Source organism: Rattus norvegicus, chromosome 7 (assembly GCF_021556685.1).
Source record: "Rattus norvegicus strain SHRSP/BbbUtx chromosome 7, alternate assembly SHRSP_T2T, whole genome shotgun sequence".
Lineage (NCBI taxonomy): Eukaryota > Metazoa > Chordata > Mammalia > Rodentia > Muridae > Rattus > Rattus norvegicus.
In genome coordinates, this window is record NC_141540.1 from 82,236,160 (window position 1) to 82,248,947 (window position 12,788).

Sequence of the window (12,788 nt, forward strand, 5' to 3'; positions counted from 1 at the left end):
ATTGACAGATAGGTCCCAGATTCACTTTAAAAGGCAACCAGGCTGAAGATGCAGCTCGTAGGTCCATTATATGCCGAGCATACTGAAGGCTCTTATTTCAATATCCAGCAATAACCGCCAAATTAATAATAATAAAATTTAAATTGAAGTAGTAAAATATAATCAGCTATCTTTTTTTTTTACCCAAGTTCACATTCTATATATTTTACTTAAAGACATCTTTCACTTGGATGAATGTTTTGAATTTTGACTTTTCTGCTGTTGTAAAATCTAAGTCAGGAATTATTACAAAATCCCAGGACTGATAAAAAACCAATAATTAATAAAGAAAGAAGCCATGCATTTAAAGAGAGAGCAAGGATGGGCATGCGGGAAGGTTTGGAGGGAGAGAAGGAAAAGGAGAAAAGAGATTGTATTTTAATCTTTAAAATGAAATGTAAAAACAAAATGTCATAATTATCTAGTTTATTTTAAAGTGAGGAGTACCTAACTTGAGAGACCTATTTAAGCAGATTTTCTGCTTTGACTAAAGTATCTAAAACCAAGGCTATGCAATAGAAGTATGGTGGGGGCTGCATGTGCCGTTTAATTCGTTATGGCATTCGGGCCAGCAAGGTTGCTCAGAGAGTAAAGACGCATACCGCCAAGCCTGATAACCGGAATGCCATTCCCAGAACCTCCACAGTAAACAGAGAGAACCATTGCCACAGGTTGTCCTCTGAGGTCCACATGCATGCTGTCATACACAAGTCACCTCTCCCCAGAAATGAATGAAGTAATGAAAAATGGAAAACAAATTATCCTGTTATAATCATAAAAAAAAAATCAAACACAAGTCCAGGCAGGCAAAATTATTTTTAATAATACCCCTTTAGCTCAATGTAATAATAAACATCATTTTATTTTATAAGCAATATTGAAAAGCATTACTATAATATTTAGCACTTCTGTATTATCTTCAAAATTCAACCCATACATTCCAGTTAGAGCCCATCTCAGTTAAATTTAAAATTTAGGATCCTCCATTGACCTGGTCACTGCCAAGTTCTAAAGAGTGGTTATTTAAGGAAGACACTCTTACACCTTCGAGTAGAGAGAATTCCCATTCCGCTGTTGGAGTCAGTGGTTGGAAGTCCTCATAATATGATTGGCTATTTCTTCTACTTCAGTTAATACACAGAGGGAAGCCCCCACGCTCAGTTCCTATTCCTTCTTTTGTTTGAGATTAAACAAATCATCTCTAGCAAGAATTACCTTTCATTTGTTACATTCTGTTTTAAGTGGTATAATGTTTTAAAAAGAAAACAATGAAAGCTAAACTCAGAAATTCCATGCTTCTGTCTTCTAAGAGAGAAGAAATTACTGGTTAGGCCCAGCTAAAATTATTATATATATATATATATATATATATATATATATATATATATGCTATATCACTAATGTGGAATATCTTACAGCACTTTCTTTTCCAAAGTGCTACCTCTGTTAATTAATTACGCTTTAATAATTTAGGCCTATGACTTATTCACTACTTTTATTTGCAAAACCTATGATATTTCAATTCTTTCCCCTAATATTAGATCCATAAAGTTATGCATCGATAGCTTAAACTGTAACATGGGTAGACATGGATGTCACTTGTGTGTGTGTGTGTGTGTGTGTGTGTGTGTGTGTGTGTGTGTGTGTGTGTGGTTTATGTGTATGTATACACACGTGGGTGTGGGAGGTCACATGTTGACGCGGTAACAGGCAGACATCTAGCATCTTCTGTCCCTCTCTACAGGATAGCTCGCTGAAACTGAGCTTACTGATTGACAGCACTGGCTGGGTCCTCCTACCTCTGCTTCTGGGTACTGGGAACATGGCCGTGGGGTGGTGCCATGGCTGTTTTGTATGCTTGTTTTAATGGGTGATTAAGATTCAAACTCTGGACTTCCTGCTCCTACAGCAAGTTTTACCCATTGTGCCATCGTCCCAGTCTCAACACATTATGGAGCCTTACTTTTTTGTGAGGGAGATTTAGTAAAGTGCTTAAACACGTCGATAGCTCAGGAAGAGCCAAACCTAATTAAGTGAATTACGGTAGCCTACATAGATTTAGGACTTAGTCTGAGACTTTGCATAGGTCTTCCACGACAATGAAAATCATATCGGACGGCTTTCACACTAACTTGAGAAACATTACATTAAAACATTATTTAATGCTTTTGTTTAGCTGTGGGAAATGGTAATTTCCTAAATTCATTTTTTTTATTTAAACCTTTAGGCATCCCCCAGACATGACACCCGCCTTATTCTCTCCTGTTTCTCTCTTCATGCTTGGTGGTTTTTAATTTTCCACCACAGTTTTTGATTTCTCTAGGTCCGAGTCTCTTTGTGAGCAGTGACTGTCAAAGATCCAGTCATGTTCTGTGTTTTTTACTTGATTGCTATTGTAAACCAGCATTGGGGCTCTTCATTCCGCTTCATAAATTGCAACTGGTTCAGAGAAAGTTTGATGTGCTGCCTCTGGCCTCAAGTCACCATGGATCCTCTAGTGTGAAGATCCAGGATTCCTCATCTTCGCTTTTTTCCTGCAAATAGACGAAGGGTGCCTACTTGGTTTGGGCTTCCGGGAAGTACTGTGGAGTTTCCCTTGCTTCCGTGTTCTTGAGAACTTTCTGTCTCTGCAGACAATTTTTACTATAACTCAGCTTGAATTATATTTTCTACATTTTGAAGATCCTTTGATACCATTATACGGATTAATGTTTGAAGCGTTCCTGCACCCTTATGACTTGCCTTTGGGAACATTAAAGGAACGTTTTCCCCTGCGGCTCCTAACTTGTAATTTTGGACGTAAGAGGTAGATTTAGTATCCATAAGAGATAATAATAGGAGCGAAAAATGCATACACGTTCAAGAAATGCCTGAAGGTTAAAAAAATGAATGCAGGGAATTCCCAACCTCCACAGCTCAACAAAAGATTGGATAATATTTCAACCTAATGTTTCTCAAGTTAGTCTAAGACACATCAAATGTGATTTTTTTTCTTAAATTGAAAGAACTATGCAATGATTTTTGATCACAAAGCACTGATATATAAATCCTTTTTTAATAAATTCTTAAAATTAATAGTTTTAGTCTAATATTATTCATAATAAAGCCATTTAAGGCTGGAGAGATATATTATAACTTCGTTGCATTATGCATGTATGGACCTAGGAAAAGTTAGTGTAATTATTCAAGGCACATGGAAAGTTGTACTTACATAGCACCTGTGTAGAGATTTTTATAGCATGTATTTTAGAGCTGGAAATTAATTTAGGATTAGGATTTAAAAGCCATTAAAATTTCATTTCAAGTAGAGAAACTAAGGTTCAATAGTCTGAGTTAATCATATTCAGCCATCTACATAGTGAGAGTAATTATTATTTATATTAACTATAAACTGAGAAAAAAGTCTTCACCAATAAGAGGAGATAATCTGATTTATATACCAATTCAATCGGGCACTACTTTATAATATAGAGAAAGTGAGATGTTGATACAAAACATGGGCATTTATGACCTTATTCTGGGTAAATGCATAATATTGAATTATTCCATTTTAAGAATTTCTAGGTATAGTTATAAATAATATACATGATAGAAATAAGAACAGGGGCTTCCTAGGGACTTAGAAATTTATTATAAGGGAAGTGGGGAGTTTTCTGGAGCAATAAACTTGTTCTGTACCTTAATAGGAGTGTTAGTTATGAGTTTTTACAACTAAGTAAGCACAATTTGAGTTTTCTCTTTGTACTTTCATTTAATTCTATGTATCTTCAGAATGCAATGTAGGTGTCCATTTCTATGTATTTCTATGCATTTCTATGTATATGTATACATTTATATGTATAAAATAGAGTAGAATGCAGATATTTGCAAGATTGAAATAACAATCGGCGAGAGACAAACGATGCTAACAAGGTGAATAATTTTGTAGCTTTATCTTATGCAGAAAGGGGGAGGGAGACTGACTGTATCTGTGATAGCGTCAACTGGGAAGAAGAAATGCTTCCCTGATAAATCTGCATTTAGTTTTTAAATTTTTGATTAACATGCATTAATTGTACATATTAATGATTTTTCAGTCCAAGATCTCACTATATTCAACAAGTGCACACTGATCAAATCCAAGCTCCATCATCCACCCTCCAGCCACCCATGTGAGTCTCCCCTGACCACTGCGCTCTCCCTGAGCCTTGTTTATATTTCATCTTCCGTGTATGAGAAAGAACATGCATTTTTGTCTGCTTTATTTCACACAGTACCTCCTTGCTGTTGAAGACAAGACTTCATTGTACATGGATATATAACACATAACTGAGTGTTATTATGTGCACCACACCTCCTTTGTTCATGCTTCAGGTGCCTGGATTGGTTCCATGTCTTGACTATTGTGAATCGTGTCCTGTTGTCATGGTCATTCAGGTATCACTGTTGTATGGTTATTCCATTCTATTTCATATATAAATAAAACATTGGATATGTGGATCAGACCTTTGATCTACCATAGGAGGAGGAATGCCACACTGTTCCTCATTGTGCTTGTATTAATGTATATTCTAATTAAGGATGCACACAAGTTTTTTCCCTCCACATCCTGGATAAATGAATCATTACCTATTGTCTATGTGGGGTGTTTAGTACTGCTTATTATAATTTGTATTTACTGATATCTGATAGCAGCTTTGGTTTTAGTTTTCATGATCAATAACGATATGGGAAATTCTCATGTTGTTGGCTATTTGCAACATCCTTCTTTTAAGGATTTTGGTTTTGTTTTGCTTGGGGATAGAAAGATTGCTCAGTAGTCAAGACAAGTTTTGTCGAGATTTGATTCCTAGCACCCACATGGTGATTCATAACCATCTACAACTCCAGTTCCAGAGGGTACAACAGCCTCCTCTGATGACTATGAGTATTGCATTCATACTGTGTGTGTTCAGACAAGCAGACAATATCTATAGATTTAAAATAAATTAAATAAATCTGGAACAAGATTGGATTACTTTTAATGTTAATTATTAAACCCTTTGTGCATTATGAACACCCCTGCCCATTTTCAGAAGAATATTTGAAAAGTATTTTCTCTCATCCTAAACAGCTATCCCTTCACTCTGTTGAATGATTCCTTTGCTGTACAGATTTTCAGTTTTATATCACTGATTTGTCTATTTTTACCTTTGATTCTTGTGCCTATGCCAGAGTCTTTAAGTACTCCTCAATCTTTCATGGCTAGAATTTCAGATCTTTGTGTATTTGGCTTATTTGAATTGATGCATTTAAGTGAATGAAAGGGGTCAAGTCTCAGTACTGTAGATGGATATTCAGTTTTTATAGCACCAATTTTAAAGAGGTTGCCACTTTTTTAAAACATGTACTTGTGGTGTTACTGTCAAAAATCATCCAATTACAGATGTGCTCCCATGTTCTCTGGTAGTTGGGGTTGCATGTGTATTTAAAAGGCACCCCTGAAGTTTAGTAACTGTAGCACTGTAAAATGTATCAGAATTGGGCATTGCTATGCTTTTAGTTCTGTTCCCTTTCCTCAGCACTCCCTGGGCTCTTTAGAATGTTGTGGGAGGTTCAGCTGATGTTATATTGAATCTATAAATTGCCTTGACTAATGTGTATATTATATTATCAATTCCTGCAAACTGTACATGATATAATGACTTTCAGGGTTTTCAGCTTCCACGTCTTCAGTGTTTTTATTGGGGATTTGTAATTTTCTTTGTCAAAGTCTCACTCCTTTGGTTAAATTTAGCTTTAGAAATAATTTTGTAATTATTGTGAAAAGGATATTTCATAACTGTTTCATGTATATTCTTATTATTCATGTATGGGAATGCTATTAATTTTTATGCTAATTTTATAACCCACCTGTTACTCATTTGTATTAATTTTAATAGTCTTCCAAATAAATCTTTAGCTTGCTTTCTGTCTGTAATATTATGTCATCTACAAATCTGGATAATTTAGTTTTCTCCTTTCTTGTTTTCATATCTCTCACTTCTTTCTCTTATTTGCTCTGTCTAAAAGTTCCAGCATTACATAAACATAGCAGTTTTTCCAGCTTTGGGAACCTTCCGTGCTCTAGCATGGAGAGTTGTTTGAAGTGAGCCATAAACATTTCTGCTGGCCCACTGATGAATATGTTGTTAGGGACATATAATCTTGTAATGGAAATAATTAAAAACTAATTTTCTCATAACTTTCCAGGTAACATAACATGCACACACTAATAAAATAAAAGAACAAAGCCTACTGTCTTTTAGCACTCTACTTCAGCCTTTGCTGTCTCTGTCTTTCTCTCCCACAGTCAGTAGCAGCATCTGGTTAGCAGAACGTACTTGGCTCTGTGCTGTGTGTTCACATGTGCTCTAGCTTAAGGTTCAGACATGCCACATCCTTTGTCACTTAGATTTCTCTGGTCTTATTTTTCACTGATCCATGACATTTTGGTCCTGTTTTTATTCTCTGTTCTAATCTATTTTCATCTCCCATAGAATGCAGGTTTCATAGGGGCACCAATGAATGCTTGGTCATAGGCTACAGTTCTACTGGGGAAAGAGTAGCATGGGGTTATAGTTGATATCCAGGAATGTTTTAAAGGAATGGTTTGAATTTTGAAAGTAGTGTCATGGGGTTGGGGATTTAGCTCCGTGGTAGAGCGCTTGCCTAGCAAGCACAAGGCCCTGGGTTCGGTCCCCAGCTCCGAAAAAACAAAAACAAAAAAAAACAAACAAACAAACAAACAAAAAAAGAAAGTAGTGTCATGAGGTTAATAAATGACCTAGCTGTTGACTTGTAAATATTTACCTGTGTATAAGGGCACAGCTCTCATGATTCCAGTCATGGATACAAATTCTCAGAATGATAATCTGAGAATAAAGGAAATAGGCAACACATCCACTTTCTGTAAAGGAACGATAGCAGTGTTAGGGTTCCCCATAGACACTGAAGCTTTAGAATCTATACAAACATGTAGAACAGGTTTAAAGACAAACTCACAAAATTATGAAGGCAGAAAAGGTCCACTTTGTGCTGTCTGCAAGGTGAGGACCAGAGATCAGGATTGGAAGTTCCTATGGGCACAGGGGGTTATGGTATGAGTCTTGTGCTGAGTCCAGAGGCCCAAGAACCCAAAACACTAGTGTCTGAGGGTGTGAAAGGATGGATGTCACAGCCGAGAGGGAAAACACCATTTCTGTTGTTGCTGGGGTTTTTTGTTTGATTTGTTTTGGTTGTTGGTGTTGGTGTTGGTGTGGTGTTAGTGTTGGTGTTGGTATTGTACCATCTAAGCCTTCATATGATTAGGTGAGACTTCAGTACGGGCAGTCTTCTTTATTCAGATCACAACCTACTTTCTAATTACTTCCTGAAGCTCTCTTATATACACCAAATCCAAGGTCTATTCAACCGTCCTGGTGTCTCTAGCCCTGCTGTGCTGGTACTACAGTAACCGTGACTCCAGCTCCCACTGAGAATCAAGTGCTAGCTTGGCAGATCTAAGAAATGAAGGACTAAGAACCACTCCCTTTCTGTGTTTTGGCAGATCCCTACCTGTTGACTGCTCTCTATTTAGATGAATACTCTAAAAGGAAACTGCACATGTGTATCTATTTAATAAAAATCCTTCTGTGTATATCTATTGATTAATGCCTCAAAGCTTATGTTTTTATTGTAAGGCTGTAATTCCCTTATCATTCTCTTGCAAAAGCTACTCAGTACTAAAGTACTATAAAAGAAAATTGAAAGTAACTTAAATGCCCACCTTAGCATAGGAAAATTAAGTACCCTATATTTAATTACTTCTCTTATTATTTATAAATTTTTGACAGTAAAAATATTTCTTAGTTTGATATGTGATATGACTTACATTGAGCTACCATGAAAATCTTTAAATTGACTGTAGTAAGTACAGTTATATATTGACATGGTCTCTTAACAAGGAAGAAGTACTCAAGTCACTTACTAACAGATGCAATTTGTTTTTCCTGTAAAATTACTGTTTTTCATAAGTAAATTTATTTTGTTCATTAGGTGCATGCAAATGCACACATTCGAGCCACAGATTTCCTTTAATAGATTTCTTCTTGAAACCACTGTCTCTGTCATCAAGTAATTCAATCTACTTAATTGAAAAATAGGCTATGAGTAATCATTTGAACCAAAATTTTAAAACTTAGACGAAGTATGCCATTAAGGAAGTATAGATTTAATGAAAATACTTTAGCTGTGGACCTCATTCAGAATAATATTTGTAAAAAGTACAAAAAATATTCGCTCTTCACATCTGTGAGCAGAATTTAAATTCTTATACTGAGGAAAACATTTACAGAAAAATACAGTCAAATCTGCAGCAATCTGAGCATATTTCTAAGCATGACCTCATATAAAAACTTCAAGTTATATATAATATATTATATATATATACATATATATACATGTGTGGCATGTGTGTGTCTGTGAGAGAGAGAGAGTGTGTGTTTCAAGAATACATGTGTATGTTCATAAATACATATGCATATTGACATATGTATATACACATGTATCTAATATATACACACCTTTGTATAGTTCATATATACCATATTTACAGAGACAGTATAAAGTAAGAATCTGTATTGTATTAGATTGTAACATGACAGTGCCTCAGATCCGTGGTGAACTGGCTGACCAGTGTGCTTCACTGTTTTTTCTTTATTCCTCTTTTTGGTATCGCTAGTGAGGATATATGTGAATAACTCTTGCTATTTTGTCCTGTGCTTGTCAAGTTTTTCAGAGAATATTTTGACCTCTTTCCTACCACGCTGGAGGTGTTCTTAGGACTGGGGTGGGTAGGGACCAGAGCAGTCATTCTCTATTGTAGTTATTTACTTCAGGAATTTATGAAACTTGATCTTTACCTGTTTCTGGAGTTCAAACTCCAGTTTAATTTTTGTGAGACTAACCTGTCATTTTCATGCCTGGCATAATCCTTGGGCTCCTTAGATCTGTGTAAGGCTTGGCCTAAGGCCAGTGTCCTTAGTTGAACTATCATAGTCCCAGCCTGTTTATCTCCTTTACTAATGTCTGTGCCATTCCTAGCTTTCTGTGCTTGTTGAGTGAATTGAGTATTGTTCCTCCCTGCCCCTGTTCAGCTTTTTCAGTTCTGCCAAGTGAGCTGTTCCTCACTGTTCTTTCTGGCCTGGCTCTACCAAGCAGTTTCCTCTCTGCCATGTCTTGGAACTGTTATTCCTCTGACTTTGTGTCTTTTTAAAAAGTCCATTTAAAACTTGAATCCAGTTTACTCTGACAAATCCATCCATGTTTTCCAATGCTCCTAGTCTCCTTCCTGACCTTACCAACTCCTCCCTTTCCCAAATCCTAGCCCACGTTCATGTCTTCTAGATATGTGACCCCGTGAGTTTAACTAGGGCTGTTTATGCAGGTTTGAGGCTATCCACTGGTCTCTGCTGGGTAGGTGCAGGTTGGAAAACAATCACTCCCGGTCTTCAACAATACATATGTAGCCCTGAGTTCAGCAGGGTGACAGAGGGTCCTGTGAGTAGTCTGCTGACAGATGTAGCCTCCTGCAGGCCAGTGACAGGCATCTGAAGCTGCTCTGATTCCTGTTGCACACTGTCATTCCCAGAAGGTTTGCACCACCCCTCCCCCACTTCTGGATCCTACATTCTTTCTGCAGCCTCTTCATTGGTGTTTCCTGAGCCTTAGACTGAGTAGTGTGTCTTGTTTATTTATGGCAGAACACTCAAGAGTGACTTATTCTCAGTTCCTCCAGCAGAAAGTAACAGCCAGCCCATGTGTTTAAAGGTCACTGGTGTGCACTTGTCAGAGGGAACAGAGGCTGTCGTGCTTTTCTTGGGAGTCTTGGACTTACTGATGTTGTAAAGAGTGGATTTCCTGTCACTTTAGCATGTTTTCAAACTAAATCTAGATGGACAACCAGGTTTTTTAAATTTAGTTTTTCTTACTTCCTGAGCAATAGTTCATAATAACAGTATTGTCACATATCATACTGATAAGTCAGGATAAAGAGCTGAACTCAGGTTTAGCTCAGCCTGGAAAAGGACTCACTTTCAGTAGGGATTACTTGCAGGAGGAAGTAGGAGTGGGCCTGGGAGAGCAGTTGCTGTAGTGCAGGGAATACCTCCCAAGCAGACCCGGCCCAGCAAGTATTCCTTTCCTATCCAAGATTGCTTCTTATAGCACACTATTCCAAAAGAAAGCATATTTGTGTGCAGTGACTGTCACATGGAAATTCCCTCCAACTACACGTTATTCATTCATTTAGTTATTTTTAACCACATGATATTATCTCAACATAGAAACACCCCCCCAATATTACTGCCCTTGTGAAACTAACACTTGTTACTTTAATGTTGTAGAGTTAATTGGTTTTTAAATGTTTTTATTATAATTAAAATATAATTATATCACTTTTTTCTTTTTTTCTTTTCTACCTTCAATCCTTTCTATTTCTCCCCATAACCTCTCTTAGGTTGGTACACACACACACACATACACACACACACACACACACACACACACACACACACACAAATATATAAGTAAAACCTGTTCAGTCCATTTTCATTGTTTGTGTATATCTGATTTCAGGCTGACCACTTTCTATTGGATGATAAAGTGAGCGGCTTATCCCTGGCATAGACTACTTCTCTCAGCCAGCAGTAGTTTTCTGTAGTTCTTTGTGTAGCAAAATCTTCACATTTAAGAGAAGTGACAATTCTTTGAAATTCTGCATTCATTTTTGCCTATCACTCAGCATATTTCTTACTCATTATAAAAATATCTTGAGAAATAAACCCCTCCAAAGCATTACAGGTTGGAAATGTTTTAGCTGTGCATTGCTATGCAATGCTTTTAGACAGTTGAATGCCTTAAAAGCATCGTACTTGTTTCTCATATGCTGCAGTCTACTATGTTTGTGTCCCCTCCCAGTGTGTCTGTTGGAAATCCCACAGAGATGAAATTAGGTGGTGGGACTTGTTGAAGTTATTAGTGTGAAAGGACTATGCTCTAATGAATGGGGTTAATACCCTGATGAAAGAAGTCTGAGGAGACTTGTCCTTCCCTCCAGTGAGGGCAGAAGACAGTGCCTTTCTCCAAGCCAGCAAGTGGACCTTCATCAGACATCAAACCTGCTAGTCACTTATCTTATCTCAAGGCCAGGAGAAATAAATTTCTGATTCATAAGCTACCTAGTTTATGGTGTTTTTTGTTAGAAGAGGAAACCACATTGTTGAAGATGGCATGTCATATAGATCTGTGTATCAGGGTACTAGAGGCAGCTTGGTTTGGGTGCTTTTAACTCAAACTTCTTCACAAGATAGAGTCTGTTTGCCAGTCAAGCTTGCAGTTGTACCAAGACTGGCAGTCAGGTGTCTTCTAAGTTGTCTTATTTCCATGGTTCTGGGGTTGGCTTTTGGTATTTTCTCTACTGGAGCTCTCCATGTGTTAGCCTGGCTCTCACAAGTGTGAGCAGTCCAATAAAAGATGACGGATCTCAATGTCATCTATAACCTGACTTGTGATGTCACATCTTTTATTTCTTAGGAGAATAGTTAGCTATTCATTTTGGGAGAGGAACACAGCATTGTGAACATCAGGCACATAAGTCACTGAAGGTCAGTCTGTAAACTACTGCCACTCTGGAATTTATCCAGGCTCCCTCACTCATTAGCTTGCTCTCCTATCCCAGCTTCTCTGACTGCTGTTGGCACTTTTATGTGAATTCAATCTCATATAGTGTTAGTCAGGAAAAATTAAAATCAAAATATTGGTTTTTTTAAAGATATTCATAAAATTAAATCAACCCATCATCCTATATGTTTCTGAATATATTCTGAGTTCACTTGGAAGCTAACTCTGCCATGTTATATCGGTCCAATGTGAATTAGCTTTTCCATTTTTAATTATTGGGCCTCATATTATACATATGCTGCTCTTTTCAAATGGGTAACAGATGACATCCACATAGAAGTTCTGTCTGAATGGCCAATCCTCTGACCTACACAGAGAGTATTTTGGAGGAAGTTCCTCATTAAAAAATGTGGTCACTGGAAACATGGGCAGAAAGACCATCAGAGATTGTCTCTTGGCGATGATAAATTTATGGAAGGCAGGGGAGGTTTTGATTCCTTTAGTTTCAGTATGTATTTCTAAAGTTGTATTAGATATTGAAGTAGTCACAGTAATAGGTGAGATTATTTTATGATGATTGAATACTGGCCTCCTCTTGTTGAGAAATAGTTGCCTTCCTTCATGGTATGCAGTCAATGTTCTAGCTTGTAAAATATCCGAAGTGCATACATTTCTTGAGAAAATTTTCATTTCAGTTTTAAGTCTACTAGAAACTGATACGATTAGGGTACAGCACATTCTGTCTTGCAGTAAATTTTAGAAGCATGTAAATGAGGCACACTATTTTCCATGGTCATTTGATTTTCATTTAGTTGTTTGGAATGTAATGAGATTTTCCTAATTTGATGATCAGGGATTGATGCTGCATTTTCCTGTGGAAGAGTTTGACAGCAATTTCTGTTAGCCATTGCTGGGCACACAATGCTATTTTGTGATGAGAAGGAGCCACCCTAATCCAATATAGATTTTTCTTTTTACCACTGTTAAAACAAAATGAGCTCTTCCAACTATATCATAGCACAGAAATATATTATTTCCATGGCAGGAATCCATGGCCAAAAGATGTGATGAATATTTTTATGGAACTAAAA

The 12,788-nt window shown here is 37.0% G+C and overlaps 1 protein-coding gene across 15 annotated transcripts in view; it reads left to right on the forward strand.

Annotated features, from left to right (window-relative positions):
- Positions 1 to 12,788, forward strand: part of Oxr1 (oxidation resistance 1) — a 434,885-nt gene that overhangs the window by 25,674 nt on the left and 396,423 nt on the right. For 5 of the 15 annotated variants that reach the window (XM_087555482.1, XM_087555472.1, XM_087555478.1 and 2 more), the window contains exon 2: positions 4,116 to 4,190. The gene's annotated coding sequence lies outside the window, so the exon portion shown is untranslated. 15 annotated transcript variants of the gene reach the window in all.